At 45.1% G+C, this 16,789-nt stretch overlaps 1 long non-coding RNA gene across 2 annotated transcripts; it reads left to right on the forward strand.

The window, feature by feature from the left end:
- The first annotated feature begins 721 nt into the window (after positions 1-721).
- Positions 722-16,471, forward strand: LOC118008301. 2 transcript variants are annotated; one of them, XR_004678633.1, is made up of 2 exons: positions 722-1,750; positions 16,287-16,471. It is a non-coding gene; the product is annotated as an uncharacterized LOC118008301 (long non-coding RNA). The 2 variants fall into 2 exon arrangements; XR_004678632.1 differs by lacking the exon at positions 16,287-16,471 and adding an exon at positions 9,873-12,627.
- The last annotated feature ends 318 nt before the right edge of the window (positions 16,472-16,789 follow it).

Consider the following 16,789-nt stretch of genomic DNA (forward strand, 5'->3'; position numbering starts at 1 on the left):
CAGAAGTGTCGGGTGGCTTCCACCAATGCCATTGGCCAGACGTCAGTCACGTGGTCCCACTGAAGGCCCCCATGCAGAAGGTGCACTTAGGCAGAGGGGCACACGCTGGGAGTGTGGCAGGCCATGGGGCACTCGGAAGTGTTTTCTTTTTTCTTTTTTTTATATTAAAAGGACAAGCAAACACAAGGTAATTTTGCTGGTTTAAAATGGACGCATGGGTGTCTTGGAAGCCGGAGGGATGACCTCAGTTGGGTGCGGGGTCTTGCTTTTGTCCAAGCCGTCTGCTCTCAGAACAAAGTCCAGAAGACAAAGCTTGGTGGCCTTTGGTAATAAGCAAAAGCAGAAGCTCCTTGGCCGACCTCCACTCCACTAGCTGGAACAGCGTGTCCCACTTTTCTATTAAACTAGCCGAGGGTCGGGCACCTGTGCTGTGGATGCTGTCAGGTACAGCAGGTCAGGTACAGGTACGAATGCTCCTCCGGGGAGCTTGTGAACTTACCAAGCATTAGTTGGATTTGTTCCTAAGCCTTTTTAGGGCAGCTATGGGTGCAACATCAATTACTTAAACTTTTCAATTTAATTGATGTCACATAAACTGTTGAGTAAAATGGAAATATGAATGAAAAAAATTTTTTAATTATTTTTAAAATTCCAGTATAGTTAACACACAGTGGTATGTTAGTTTCAGGTGTGCAATATAGTGATTTAAAATTCCGTATATTACTCAGTGCTCATCACCCTAAGTATACTCTTAATCCTTGAAAATACATTTTTTTAAATAAAAATTAATTTAACTACTTTGGAAAACCTGAATTGAGTGAAAAATGATTGTCAAATACGGTGTTTGTGAGACAACTTTGGGGAAAAGGGGTGGAGGATTATAAAAATACAGAGGCCTCTGAACTCTGTTTCAGGGTCTTTCAGCTCTAACTGTGCTTCGAAGAAACCCAAACTGTGATGCATTACATATGTGGCTTTTGTAGAAAGGACCACCGAGACTCAGGAAGAGGTCTTGGTCCGAATTCAAAAGATTAACAAATAAATGTAGTCTTTTTGTATTTTAAGTTAAAACGGTTATGTTTATATATTTCTAATGGATTCCCCACTTTAATTGGCTTTTTTGGTCAACCACCCCCTAGTGGTTGTATCAGATAAGATACATACATGCGTATTGTTTTGGGAACACAGCTCCATAGGGAGTACACTGACACTCCCTAGAAGGATGATTAATTTAGCCCTCTGATTTTCAGGAAGCCTCTCCTGGCTAAACAACATGTGCCTATAGTTTTTAGTTCCTCGGAGTGAGACCACAACTACTCCCGGACTAACTCACCCTGTGTTTGTTGCCACTTCTACTCAGCAAAGGCACCTTACTGTCTATGGGGTCTGAGGGCAGGGGTGTGGGGGGTCCCCTCTGACTCCCACTTCCTCCCACACAGCACAGCGTAGGTGTGGGGATCAGGACAAGTCAGGGAAGGAGATAAATCAGTGCGGACCTTTTGCCTACTGCTTGCGGATGGAAAGGGAAAACTCCCTGAGTAACAGACGTTTTATTGGGATGGGTATGGGTAGAAATGGATATCTCTTCTGTGTTGTCTTAGAAAACAGAGATCAATTCTCTTATGGAATGGAAATGGTAAAAAGCAGCCTTCTTGCACACTTACATAATCAAGAAACTAGGAGAAGAAATCTGAACCTGTCAACAGCTTGAATGACAGAACAGCCTCCGGGCAAGAGGTGACATTGCAGGGTGAGCTGACCACGTCAGGGTGACTCGGTCTTTGTTTAAAAGTGTGCTTTTAAAGAATGTCTTTTTGTGAAATGATAAGTCATGCAGGGAATGAGCCACACAAGATTATTTTACAGACGTGGCACCACACTAAATCACAGAGAGTTGAGAGTTAATATTTCTCACACTGCAGTCCTTCAGAAACCCTTTGTATCGTTATCATGCCCCTTACCAAATTTGATCCTGTATCATAGTCATTTATGTGCACGTGTATTTCTGTTGCTGGAGAGTAGGCTTTCAAGGTCAGGATCCATCTCTGAGTCCCCACATGGAGCGTAGCTAAGTACATAAGCTCAAGGTAGATGCACAATTCATGTTTGTGGAATGAATGAATGAATGAATGAGGTGGAGTAACATAGACGAAGCAGACTGGACTATAATTAACTTCCCAATTGCACCCACTAAACACTGAATTGCAAAAACAAATTCAGTATTTTAACCAAGCAGTATTTTAACAGAAGCAGTACTTTGGCACCTTCCAGTAACCCATGCCAGTCACTAGAAGCTGGGACCGGGCCCTGGGGACTTGGTACTCATCCTGTCTCCCATGTCAGAATGTGGTGCCATAGAGTGGTTGGCAACTGCTAAGAAGTGAATAAGAGAAAAATTCCATGTACAGTGACCTCTCTTTTGTATTTGATACTATTTACATTTTATATACCGAGGTAAAAAGATAGCCTGATTAATTTCTGTGGGGAATTTTTGTTATATGAGAGCTTAAAAAATAATTTTACTTATTTTTTCCTTTCATTTGTAAGAGCAGTCTGGGCTTGTTGAAGATAATTTGGATGATACGGCATAACCTAGGGAGTTTATAATCTCACCACCCAAGATCACTGTAGTTAACATCTTGATATTAATTATTTCAGCCTTTTTCTTCTCTGCATTGTTTGATTTCATAATTGGGATCACACGGTACCTGCAACTTTATATATTGCCCTCTTTATCTAAACTGTATTTTGAGCATTTCCCTTGCCATTATATATATTTCTTGAAAACATAGTTTCAGTGGCTACTGAATGTTCTGTCTCCTGGATACACTGTAATGTATTTAACAATTCTTCTAAGCCCAGACATTGTGAATGGATAATTCCATTCAAAACATTTTTTTTTAAATGTGTACATTTACATAGTTTACAGAGTTCTTTAAATCTTCTTATGAAAGCAGCAATTCCTTGTGCTCTGCCTTTTGATCCTTTGAGGCAATCACTTTCTTTTAGCTGATTTTTTAGGAATTTACCTCCAAATTTTCCAATAACGTACTTGTATAAATACATTTTATGTCCTCAGTTTTAGACACTAACAGCTTTCTCCACAGAAGATGAACATTTAGCTGTGTTTCACCACCATAGCCCCCAGCTGGGCCCTATCACACACATACATACTGCCCATCCCTGTATCCCTTGACTCGTCTTTCCTATAACTCCGGTGAGATTCGCATTCAGCATTTATATTACATTATTATGTGCATGCTATTTACTACTAAGCCACCGAGGAATAGTGTGATTATTTTTCCCTTCTTGCACATCTCTTTGTTTCCCTGGAGTTACAATTTGTCCAGGATTCAGAGAAGCCGAAGAGGCGACCCAGCAACAGCTGGGGTTACTGTGGCCCTGGCTGCCCCAGGTGAGCCAGCGGATGAGTGACCACGTGTGTGAGCAGTGACAGTTCCTGGGCCCCTGTACCCACCCTCCTAACATGCAAGAACAGGGCTGCTGCCCACCTTTTCATTTTCCAAATCTCATGCAAAATGTCACTTTGTCCAAGGCTAATCCAGAATCATTCAGGAAGGGAATTCTGGGGGGCAGAATTCCAACTCAGTGATGTTAACCCAATTCAAATGCAGCCCAATCTTCTTGAAGGAGTCCTACTTGTTCCATTCTGGGCTGGTCACGCTCTATATTTGGTGCACTGTTTCATCCTGGGATCACCTTCATCATCCAGGCGAGTCCTCTTACCTCTTTTCTTTTGACTTAGACCTCCTGTTTCCTAGATGTCATGATTTCCCCTTTATTGGTTTATATTCTCGTTTCTCTTGATTGCATCATCAGGAATGCATAGGAAGTGAATGTTTCAGGTCTTCAATGTCTGACAATGTTTCCATTCTACTCCTACTCCTAACTCCAGGTTAGAAATGTTCTTTAAGCATCCAGTGTTGAAGTCGAGACGTTCAAAGCCATTCTAATTTCTGGGCTTTGTATGTAATCTTTCTTTTTGTTTGTTTTCCTCTCTGAAAGCTCACAGGATCTTCTTTGTTCCCCAAACTCTGAAATTTTGTGATGATGTGTGGTTCGGCTTTTTATCCAGTGTGTTGGGCATTCAGTAGGCTGTAATTTTATTACCAAGTTCCTTACCTTAATTTTCTCTGCTCTCTCTTTATGGAACTCCTACCACATGGGTATTGGAATATTCTAGAACTGAGTCTTCTATTTTTCCTCCTTTTCCTCTTCTATTTTCCCTTTGTTTGTTTGTTTGTTTGAGTTTTGCCCTTTTTCCCCTTCTACCTTCCAGCAAATTTCCTCAGTTTTACTTCCAAAAGCATCTATTGAGTTTTTAATTTCTGCTATCATTTCTTAATTTCCAAAGACTCTTTTTGTTCTCTAATTATTCCTTAAAAATCATGTGTGTGTACTCGTGAGTGATTCTGTTCTTTTTTCTTAAATGCTATGCCATATCTTATCCTTCTGGAGATATTAATACTGTTGTCTCTTTTCAAGTTACTTTCTTGTGTTTTTTGATTTGTCTGGTTTTGTCTGTATATTTCACATTTCAGACTTTACTTAGTTAGATATCTGGCTATCTTTGTATTCTGCTCATATTTGAAAACGGGAGATTAAAAATCTGACCAGAAGCTTGGATATTTGCCAACATAAGGCTTTATCTTATGATGACACAGCAGAGCCATTTTATGGGACCTTGACTCATCAGTATCCTGGGGATTTTTCCTTGTCCCGGGAAGGATCTTGTCTCTCTCCTGGAGGGTATGAGCTTGACCGCCAGTGTGCAAGGGCTGCCTGGTGTGTCAGCATTCCTAAAGTCCTGTTTCCTTACAGACTCATCCTCAGCGGTGCCTGGCATCCCACAGTATGGGAACCTCCACAGGTCAAACCTGGGGTTTTCTGTCACCTCTCCCAGCTCCCTCCTCACCTCCTGGCTCTGCCTTGGGTTGCAGAGGAGCAGGAATGAAGGAGAAGGTGAGGGCTCTCTTTCTGCAGTATTCTCTCCAACACTGCACAGAATGAAACATCACACCCCCAAATCCTGTTTTTAGCCCCACCTTTGCCGTGCTTTCCCTGTCACCAGAGCTGCCTCTTACCAAATCATGTGGGAGTTGTGCAGGGCAGAGGGAGCAGGGCCCAGCTTTTCCTGCCACTGAGGCTGCAGCTTTGGGGTCTGCATCCACCCACCTGCTCTACAGCCTCTGCATTTCTTACTGTTGTCAAACCTCTCGTTCTCTCGGTCCTCCAGGGCTTGTGTCTTTTTGGAAATCCCTTTTTCTGTCCATTTTGGTGAGGTTTGGGAGGGAGCAAAAGCATATATTCAAGTCAGTATCTTAATAAGTACCACCTTTTCCTGGAATTCAAGGGGTCTTCGTTCCCAGGTGATTCATGAACAGGACTCATCAGGTACTGACTTAGCTCTAAGAGGCATCTTTGCCGACCCAGGATTAACAGAAGAGTCCGATTCTTTTGTGCCTGAATAAAAAAGAGGCAACCCTGTCCTTCTCTTCAGAAAAAAAATTTTTAAACTTCATTCAGAAGAGAGGAATTTTGTATACTTTGGGCAGGGGGACAGTTTCTCTAAACTGCCAGCGATCATTGAAGAAGGGTCTAGGGGTGAAAAAAGTTAGTTTGCTAGTATCTGCCTAACACCTTTGTGTCATTCCCACCAAGGGGCCCATCTCTCACGGTTCTCGTCCACTGGCTGATTTACACACTTTCTCTGCCTCTAATGCCATTAGTTTCTGGCTCCTTCCTTGGGCAAGCATCTCAATAAGGACACCCATTTTCTTCCCTACTCAGTATCAACTAGGGGATTCATCTCTGTAGACAAGTCCCATCGGTCTTCCACTTCATAGTTGAAAAGTGAGGTCAAATTCACAACAGATTTTCCCCAAAATACTTTTTTATCATCAGCACAAAAAGCACTTTTTTTGTGTGTGTGATTTACTTTTTAGTTTAGATTTTTTTTTTCATACATAAGCTGTCACTATGGTAGCCATAGATTTTTTTGGTGACTAACTTTTAAATGTACAACTGACTTTTTCTCAAAGAGCAAGTGGCTGGGGGTTTTGTTTGCTTCTTTTAGAAAACCTTAATGGAATCTTGACAAAGAGGTAATTATAATAGCTTAAGAGGTTATATGCATCATTTTCAGTGTAATGATTTGCTGTCCTGAAGAAACGACTTTTCTTACATGTAAAATGGGTGGTTCACTTTAGAGGCATACCTGACCACTGAGAGAAGCTCATGGGATGCCTCAGGATGCTTGGGTCACAGATGATTTCACAATGCACAAACACATCATTAGAAAAACAGAGGAGTGTGTGCTTCTGGCAACCTGGTGGTAAAGCAATTCTTTGACAGATGCAGATGTCTATTTCAACATGTTTATATTGTAAGTGCAGGATAATCTCATCCTAATCATTCTTAATGGCTTTGGCCTACTCCCATTTCTGGCTTGTTACTAGGCAAGGTCTGATGTTCAAAAGTCAGTTATTTTGTTCTTGAACACTTGAACAACACTCTTGAACAACAATGGAACTCTTCCAGTTCTGAGCTTACTGGACAATGAGACAAGCTGACCAGAATTCAGGTGTCTTAAGGACAAAATCTGATATGCATTGTTTATGGACCAGCCAGACTTACAGCTTTACAACAAATTAAAAAATTCTTAAGATTTATTTATTTATTTTAGAGAGAGAGATAGAACAGGGGTTAGGGCAGAGGGAGAGGGAGAGAGAGTCCCAAGCAGACTTTGTGCTGAGCGTGGAGCCCCATGGGGGGCTCAATCTCATGACCATGATCTCAGGATCTCATGATCTCATGATCACACCCTGCGCTGAAACCAAGAGTCAGACGTTTCACCAACTGCACCACGCAGGCGCCCCAATAAAGTAGTTTTTAAAATAATATATAAGCCATTGGAATCAACCATATTTTCTCCTGCCAGACAATAAAGATCTTCTACCCATGAAAATGCAGCCTTTCTTTTCAATGTGGCTGCCCACACAGCCATTGTTTTAACAAATGTAGATTGAGAGATAGATACAAAGGTCCTGAATGGAAACATGGTGAGACGCTCATGCTGTGTTGAAGGCCATGTGGTAATAACTCACGTCAAAACCCTGGTGTGAATGTGTTCTGAGCCTGCGCTCCCTGGGCAGGGCCTCCCTGTGGTTTGGACTCTTTTCCCCTAGAGTTTGGGGCTCTTTTCTCAACACCTATAGTCTTTATCATTAAACAAGAGAGAAAACATTCATTGTCCAACAAATACTAGCATGATTTTCTGAAATAGAAACATGTCCCTGAGCCAATTTCTCTTTTAGAAACAGCCAGTGACTCACTGGTAACCTTACCCAAGGAAGAGGTGACCTTTATTCTTTGTACATGTTCCCAGGACCCAGAATGAAGTTATAAGGAACACTGTGCCTGACAAGGTTCTCCAGTATGCAGAGTGTTTGTGAACGCCCTTCCCGGCATGCCCACATTCTCAGAGACCTTTTGTAGATCGTCCAGGATGGCTCGGGAGTGAAGGGTGCAGGGTGCAGAGCCAGACCAGGCCTCCGAACCCAGGCTCCAACAAGATATGTGGCATAGACTTGGGCCAGTGTTTTAGTGTCTGTTCTCCTCCCTCTGCTCCTCTACAAATAAGGAGTCGTGGGGAACAAATATGTTAATGTATAGGAAGTGCATGTAACAGCACATGGAGAGTGCTTAAAAAGGATCATCATCATTGTGATTGTTGTTATTTTCTTCACAGGTGTAGTAGGTGGTGTTTTTGTTACCAATATTATATCCTCTGTTTCCCACGTGCCTTTGAAGTTCCTCCTCTAGAGGTGGAATGCCCTTCTTCACCCTTTGACTTTAGGCTTGACCATGCGACTTGCTTCGGCCAACAGCGTATGAATAGAGTGGCAGCATGCCAATCTGCAGCCTAAGACTTAAGAGGTACTACATGTTCTCACTTGTACTCTTAAGCTTCGGCCATCATTCATGAGAGTGGCAAGTCCCAACTACCCCTCTGATCTGGGGAGGATGAGAGGCATGTGGAGCAGAGCTGGGCTCACCTTGCTTCTCAGAGCGAAAGCCAGCTGGTCACTTGACTCCCAGCCCTTTGTCACCCAGGCAATCTCAACATGCGTGAACGAGAATAAGTGAGGATATTAAACCAGTGAGTTTGGGGGTAGCTCTTCATTCAGCATAATTGTGATCACTGGCATGTACAATGGGAAAGTTAACTGTTAGTTAACTCAAAGTGAGTTAACTGTTGTGGAAAGGTTACATGAGGAATGGCCTGGAAGCTAAAGTGTGAAGGGTGGTTTAGAGGCAAACCTAGGAAGGAAATCTGCTCTCGGAATTTCACCGCAAACCCTGTACATGAAGATCTGGCTGTTCTGAACCTGCAGAGAGGCTAACTTTTTTTTCCCTCAGCATGTATCTATAGTGACCATATTCTCTCTCTCTCAATCCCTCTCTTTTTTTAAAAATCAACATAGAAAGGGTCTACTTTTGATTCACATCCAGGGGAAGCCCTGCCTTTCTCTCATTGTCAAAGGCTCTTACTATGAAGAGTAAGATTGAGGTGAGAATTCAGATTCTGGAAATGCTGTCTCTTCATCCATGCCCAGAATGTGTCACTATTTTTCTAATGCTGTGGGGGCAGCTGAGTGATGTAACCCCTTTGGTGTAATCCTGAGGCTCCATGGAATCACTGGCTTGACATCTTAGCAGCTCCATCCCTGCTATCAGCTTCTGAGGTAAAGAGAGAGAGAGGGAGAGAGTGAGAGAGCGTACTTTCAGCAGAAGCAACAGACCCTGGAAATCCCAGGACGGCGGTGGTGGTGGTATCTTGGCCTGCTGTTGGCTGGCCTGGCTTCTTTGACTTCCTGCCTCTCTTCTCAGGAGCTCTTGGGCAGACTTAGAGAAACCTTTGTTTGAAGTGAAGGAAGGCTTTTGAAATGTTACCTCACCCAGTTGGGTTAGAGCGACTTTTCTAGTTGCTTGTTTTTTCCATTCCTTTTCTATAGTGATTTATTTATTTTATCGGGCAAAACTGGCACGTGAGGTCAGTGGATATTTTGTAATGGAAATGCGACCCTCAGGTGCGTGATGCACTCAGCCTTCCATGTGGTGTGGCGAAAAACTCACAGGGTGTCAATCAGCTCTTAGGGGCAGAGACCACTCAGTCTGGAAGAGGGCAAGACACCCCTTGCTAGGACTGAGCATGGCATTCCCATTATTGTGTGTGTACTGTCTTTGCCTTTAAGATAATCACGCTGAATTTTGCCTGAGGTGGTAGAGTGGTAGTTGAGGTGAGGAGAGTTCTAGTTAAAATGGTAAGGAGATATATCCCTGACTTCCACATCTCACAGATGCCTCATTAATTAAGCAGAGGTAATGATGCTTGTGGTTTAGAAAAGAGCATTTGCACTAGTAACCATTTTCTTAAAATCAGACCACTGCCTCAGGATTAGAATCAACAAAAGGTCAGAATTAGGCGGATTAGCCCATCCTATCAATTATAACTTAAAGTGAAATGTTGCCATGTATAAATTTAACATGAAGACTTCTATTACAGGGATAAATAACTATCCTTATTATCCTATTTTTTTTTAAGATTTTATTTATTTATTTGAGAGAGAGAGAGAATGAGAGACAGAGAGCACGAGAGGGAAGAGGGCAAAGGGGGAAGAGGGCAGAGGGGGAAGCAGACCCCCCGCTGAGCAGGGAGCCCGATGTGGGACTCTATCCCGGGACTCCAGGATCATGACCTGAGCCGAAGGCAGTCGCTTAACCAACTGAGCCACCCAGGCGCCCGAATAACTATCCTTATTATCCTATTAATTAGCTTCTCTCCGCAGGTAGGAAGTAACTTTCACTGGTGGACCCAGGAATTGAGATTCTCAAAGCAGGATAGAAGGAATCAGGAGCAAACCAGCAAAATGACATCAGTGAGGTCTTACCCGTTCAGAACAACCTGCCACCTGCTAACTGGCCTCCCATGGGCACTGTGGCCCCTAATCAAGAGTGGTCTTCCAGCACAAACAGACTCCTGTCATCCTTCTACCCCCACCCAACCTCCTGAATAACTCCTTCCAAAGGTTCCCTGTTGCCCTGGGAGTCAATTGCTCCCACTGCCTCTGAAATCCAGCAAGATCTTGCCCCTTACTCCACACTATTACTATGCACTGTTTTCCCATTCCAGCCATAGCTGTCCTCCCACCTACCGTGGGGCATTCCTTTCCTTCTGTCTGGACGACACCTCTCCACTCTTCAATTATTAACTGCAACTTCTTCCTTTAGGCACTGGCTCAGCTATGACGTTACTTCCTTAGAGGAACTATCCCAAGGCCCTCCAGTCAAGCTCCCCTGTTACAAGCATGTACACCACTTATCACATATGGGGTTACACATTTGCTTATTTGATTAAGTTTCTCTCCCAACAAACTCTATAACTATCTATAAGGATAGCAGGTTTTTGCTCACCATTGACTGGGACCTTAGCACTGGAATGGTGTTGACACACATAGCATGTCCTCAATATCTATTGAACAGATGGAAAGGGAATTTAATTTAAAATGCACTTAGAACATGTGATTGTTGTCACAGAAGCATATATTCTAGATCAGATCCTTCCTCAGGAAAGGACATCCAGGTTTTCTTGGAAGAGTTTCTCTGGTCAGACTCAAGCCAATAGCTCTTGATTTGGTTCAGCAATTTGATGTGCTAGTTTGATTTTTGGCTCACTGATTTTTGCCAATATGCAATTTCTATTTAGGTTCATACTGACTTAAAAAGAGTCAACCTTTCTCCTCATTAATCTATCCATCCATCTCCCTCTTGCCTGTCTGGTGAATAAACTGAATGCATCTGGCTTATTCAGTCCACACGATAATAAAAGTCTGGGGTTCTATGTTTTGTTACTGAGCTCGGTCCCTATCCAAGTGGTTCTTTATAATCAGTATAGCTCTGAGATCATCTCAATCAGCACGGACCATGTCTGTCTCTCCGGTGACGGAGCTCGAAGGTCCCCTGCTCTAGGAGAGCAGTTATAGAGCGCAGGGAAAACAGGTGGTGAAGAAACAAAAGTGGGTCATTTTGGGGGCTGTGTGTTCAATGGAGCAATGTTGTTTGAACAGGGAACCATTTGGGACATGTTTTTACACTACTTTTCTTGTGATTTGTTCATTTTTGTTCATGACTTCCTCATGGTGAGTACTGGCAAGGGGCTTCTGAAGGGAGGCAGGATGTGCTAGGAAGATGTGGGAGCACAGGGAGCACCATTTGCCAAACAACAAAGGCAGCCCTAGGCAGTGAGCACAGGCAGAGTAAAGAGCATGGACACTGCCAGCACACTGTTCAAAGCTTGGCCATTCAGGGGAACATCAGAGACGAGCCACCACAAGAAGCCTGTAATCGCCTTTCCCCCAGTTTATGAGACAGGCAGAGATCAAACGGAGGAGGTAGGGGTTAGAATTCCCAATAACAGCCTCCCATTTGAACAGCCTGCAGGCAAGGAGGTCAGCAGAGGGTTCCAGAGACGAGGGCTATTTTTAGTGAGAGCAAAGAAGGGAAACCCTCAGAGTTGTAGATTCCGGGGTGGACGACATGGCTGTTCGGTGAGCCCTGCTACACATGATCGGCTGCACCGGACCGGGCCAGGGAGAAGCCCAACGATGACATCGACCGCCATCCCCTGTCAGGGAGCGGGTAAATCGCGGCACCACCAGCAGGCCATCAGGGAGCCTGGCTGAGGCAAACACAGGTTTTCGTGACCAGGGGCTATGGTTCATACCCACAATAGAGAGCGTTTTTAGTTTTAACAGTTGAAGCATTACCAAAAAACTGTAGTCCGCAGGAAGCAATTCACAAAGGGGAAGTCTGGGCATTGAGAGGGTAGATTGTGGCAGAAAAGTTAAGTGGGAGACCCGAAGACCCCGATCGTCAAGGTGGGAGAAACGACAGGGAGCATCACCCCCAGCCTATCTCCCAATCTCAGAAGGGTGCCCATAAAGCCAAGTGGACCACGCTTCCTGCCTCTGAAAGCAGGAGCCTCTTCAAATCATTTCGAATCCTTTTGCCCGCAAGAGGGACATATCTGGGAAGCGGTGGAGAGGGACCTGCGGCAGAGGCACAGGGTCCTGGAGAGACAGGCTAAGGGGCTGCGTGGATGGGTTATGGATGGGGCACTTTGGTTAGTGCTCATCAAGCCATAAGCTACGGTCCTGAGTGTCTTTGTGAGAGAAATGATGGCCAAGAAGGGCTCTGCCCAGTGAATGCAGAATCCTGGCACCAGACAAGAGATTTATGGGCCTGAGGACGTCGAGGAGAAAATGGATGGAAGAAGATGTGTCAGGAGGCTGTTAGGGATGGAGGAAGAGAAAGCTGCTGTAGGGGCAGCGGGCCTCTCCCACAGTTTCCCTTTCATCAGCAATGGCCCAGGCGGCACGGGCTGTGAGCAAAGGACCTGGGAGCCTTTACCTCACTGCTGGGCCGCAGGGCGGCCCCCTGAGCCTCACTAAACAGGGGATTGCAGAAGCAGCCACGTGGGTGTTTGGAAATCCAAACGAAGTCGCTTTAAACACATTTTCTCTTTCCTAATGAGAAGGGGCTCTGTAAGAACATGACTTTCACCTCTCCAGGGATTAAGAATTGCTCTGGATGTCGAAATGGCCCCTGGGGCCAAGCAGGAGTTTGCCTGCGGATCAACCACAGCCTGTGGCGCTTACACAAGCAACCGACTGGCCTGCACAGAGGCTGGCAGGCTTCGAAAGCTTTCTGGAGACAGCAGCACAGAGCTGTGGGTCCTGGCTTGCCCGTTGTGTTGGGCCTTGATTGGCCCCGTGCTCCAGGTCAGGAGGCCAGCGCTCCAGCGACCGCTCCTGCTGACACCGCCAGGCTCCAGCCACTCCGCACCCCTTCACCTCCACCCCTCTGCCCTTCAGCCTTGCTGCAGGGAAGGGACCAGAAGTCCAGCTGCAGCGTACTGAGGTGACCCCGACAGTTTCAGGTTGCCTCTGGGAATCAGCACCACTACAGTCAGAAGTGAACTTTCAGGGGCGCCTGGGTGGCTCAGTCATTGGGCGTCTGCCTTCGGCTCAGGTCCTGGTCCCAGGGTCCTGGGATCGAGCCCCGCATCGGGCTCCCTGCTCGGTGGGGAGCCTGCTTCTCCCTCTCCCACTCCCCCTGCTTGTGTTCCCTCTCTTGCTGTATCTCTCTCTGTCAAATAAATTAAATCTTTAAAAAAAAAAAAAAAAAGAGAAGTGAACTTTCAGTTCTGCTTGTTTCCTTTCCCCCAACTAAACACCGGAATCCTCTGCAAATTCCCTTCTTCCCCACCCTGCTTTACAGGCCAACTTTTTGTTTGTCAGGAATGAATCAACGGTTTAAAGCAGAGGTGTGTGCTGGTGCACCACCTTGTCCATGAGCATTCTCTGGGGTAAAGCAGTAACTACGCTGGGGCTCAGACAGCCTGTGTCCACACTGTGCATAGCCTCAGCCCACTGGCCAGGTGTTCCTACGCAGCAGGTGCTCACAGAGGTGCATTTTCCAGATCATTGGCCGTTCAAACCTTTGCAGTGTCAAAACTTTAAGAAGTCACTGTTTCTCATGAGCACCTTTATGACATGTACAAATACTTCTGGTCTTTTCTAAGCAGAAAATACATAATGTAATTCATCTTTTCATGATGACTCAGGAATATCATTATATCATTATAATCACCAATTGCGGGGCTATCCTAAGTGAACAGCAGTGCCCCGAAGATGGACAGAGAGCTTCTAGCACCACTGCCCCCTACAGTGAGCAATCCCAACCTCCGTGACCAAAAAAAAAAAAAAAAAAAAAAAAATCAGGACAAGTAGACAGTTATTTTTTAAAAATTGCTCTTCTAATTACAACAGTAATACATGTTCATTGCAGAAAACTGTTATGTACGAAACAATAAAAGAAAAAATAAAGTCACTAAAATGAGATTTAAAATAGGTTTTTGCTGCCAGGCATTCCTGCCACTATTTTGCTGATGTCTGCAGGTACTGCTATTAGACCCTCTATTTCTACCTAGTGATTCTCATTTGTCCTTGAAGATAAGGTGCCTGTGCTTTGTGATCACTGCTTTTATTTCTGGGTAAAACAGTTTTGTGGTTTCAAGAAGATAAGATAAATGTTATCATGAGTGTATAAAAAAATTCTCTATACCCTTATTCAAGAAAAAGATAAAATCAGGGTAATTTATAAACTGTATCTTACAAATAATGTTTGTCAATTTAAGTCTATAGGAAGCTGGTGACATCAGCAAATAGTCCTTAATCTCTTGGAAATTTTGCACAGCTACTCTCAAAAACTTCAAAATTTTGCAGGTAGATTTTAGAATAGAAGTGTCAGCGTATTTTGCTATAACAAAATACCATTGGCAGGGTGGCTTAAGCAACAAAAACTGATTTCTCACTGTCCAAGATCAACATGCTGGCTAATTCGTTTCCTGACAAGAGAGCCCTTCTCCTGGTCTGCGGATGGCCTCCTTCTCCTATGTCCTCATGTGGCAAAGAGAGGAAGCAAGTTCTTCCCTGTCTTTTCTTATCAGGGCACTAGTTGCATCGTGAGGGTGCCGAACTCATGACCTACATACTTCTCTGAGGACTCTGGCAACTAGGTTTCCACATGTGAACTTTGCAGGGACACAAACATTCAGTCTACAGCATTCCTGGAATATGCTTTGGCATCATTATAAGAAAATTTGAGAGTCCCCCAGTTAGAGCATTAGGCTGAGATTCTGGTGGCCACATGGTTAATTCCCAGATTTCTGGCTTCCCACAGTCTGCCTGGGACCGCAGTCCCAGTGGATGCCTCCTGCTGAGGCATGCCCCTTCCGCCCCCGCCCCCCCCCCCAAAGGCCCTGATGATCACGTCCCAGCCTCAGGCAACATTCCTGCTTGGCTGGGAGGCTCCCACCGTGTGCCCATCCAGAGCCGATCAGAAGAGAGAGGCAGCTGAGTGTGCACAAGGCCTTCCCCAGGCCTGGAAAACAGCTCAGGAGGATTCAGCACATGCAAGAAAGCATAGTTTTCTCAGTGGCCAATTTTTGCACATCTCAGGTATGGACTGTTCTCTTGGTCCCCCCTTAACTTTGAAACCAGGGGAAAGAAGACCGACCAGCAGTCCTGATCTCCCAGGAAGGACATACTGGATAAATCCCGCAATTAAGTGGGGGAAAACAGTCCATATTCTGTACATCTTTAAAACTCAGAGCTCTTTAAGCTGGGAGAAGGGTCAAAATGGCTCCTCTCATTCATATTTCATGATAGTTGCTAGTTCAGAGTTGACAATTACTTAAAAAAATCATGAAAAATTTAATGTCAAGAAAAAACAATTAGGACCATCACCCAGTCATGTCAAACCACATGTATTTCTGTTTTTATATCCATTTTTTTCTTTACACATGCTTTATGCATGCTCTTCTATAGTTGCAATATTTTCACTTAACACCTGCTCTTGCATAGTTTCTTAACTGTTCCTGTGTGTTACCCGCGCTGCTGGATGTGCTCCCCTTTAGGCATTGCAGGGCACTCCTGGATCCCACCCAGAGCCTGGACATCCTGTTCCTTTGCAGGGGCTTCAAGGGAGAGCTGTTGAAGCCACGAGGAAAGGTTGGATTTTGAAGACAAAAATAATTTTCCTCCTTTGAAGACAGAATAGATATAGTTAGAAACTGAGAAAGCCCAAGGAGCCTGAAGCCAAGAGGTTGGGGCTCTAACCCTACACCTACCTCCCACTTATGTGACCTTGGGAGGGACTGAACCCTGAGCCTCTGCTGCCATTCTATGAATGGTGATAAACCTCACGGGGTTATTGAGGGACTGATGTGGATGGAGTATCTTTTTTTTTTTAAGATTTTATTTATTTATTTGACAGAGAGAGACACAGCGAGAGAGGGAACACAGGCAGGGGGAGTGGGAGAGGGAGAAGCAGGCTTCTCGCCGAGCAGGGAACCCGATGCGGGACTCGACCCCAGGACCCTGGGATCATGACCTGAGCCGAAGGCAGACGCTTAACGACTGAGCCACCCAGGCGCCCCGTGGATGGAGTATCTTGAATGAAATGGTGCTGTGCAAATGTTGTTTGTTATTCTGTCGGGGAATCCGAAGCAGGACTTAGGCCATGAATGAGGCCTAGGGCTGATGAGGGGCCCCGACGCTGGGAAAGGGGTAAGTTAATTGTGCTGGCCCTCCCAGCATGCATGGTAACCTCCCTGCCATTTGCCTTCTTTCTCCCCCCAGATGCCACTGCCTTGCCTGTTCCCCACCTGCCCCGTCTCTTCTAGAGCTGCCACTCCCGCAGCACTCCTGCAAGGGAGCCCCGACCTCTGTTCTCCAGGCTAAAATGTATGTCCTGCAGATGCAAGGAAGAGCCAACTGTCTGAGCTCAAGGATTTCCCAGTGACATTAAAAAATGCATTGCTGAATTTTGATTGTTAATTTATAATTGATACCTGATGCTCATGGCTAATTCAAAGTGTGAAGTCAATGCTGAGCCATAGTTGATAGTATGGCAATTGAGCTCTGCTAAAGCGATGCTGGCCCTTCTAGCACTTGTACCACCTCCCTCTGTCCTCCCTGTTGGGGGATGGCATGTCTTGACATGTGATGCTCTGTCCTCCTGCACGCGACTCCCTTGTGACCGGCACACCGTAGTTAAGGGGTGGGGGTCAGTGACTAAGAGGAGTCAGTGACAGGCTGATCCCCAGCCTGCACGCTTCTGAGCCCCTTCGCCATTGTCCTCT

Source organism: Mirounga leonina, unplaced genomic scaffold, assembly GCF_011800145.1.
Source record: "Mirounga leonina isolate KUSES-001 unplaced genomic scaffold, KU_Mleo_1.0 Mir_125, whole genome shotgun sequence".
Taxonomy (NCBI): Eukaryota; Metazoa; Chordata; class Mammalia; order Carnivora; family Phocidae; genus Mirounga; species Mirounga leonina.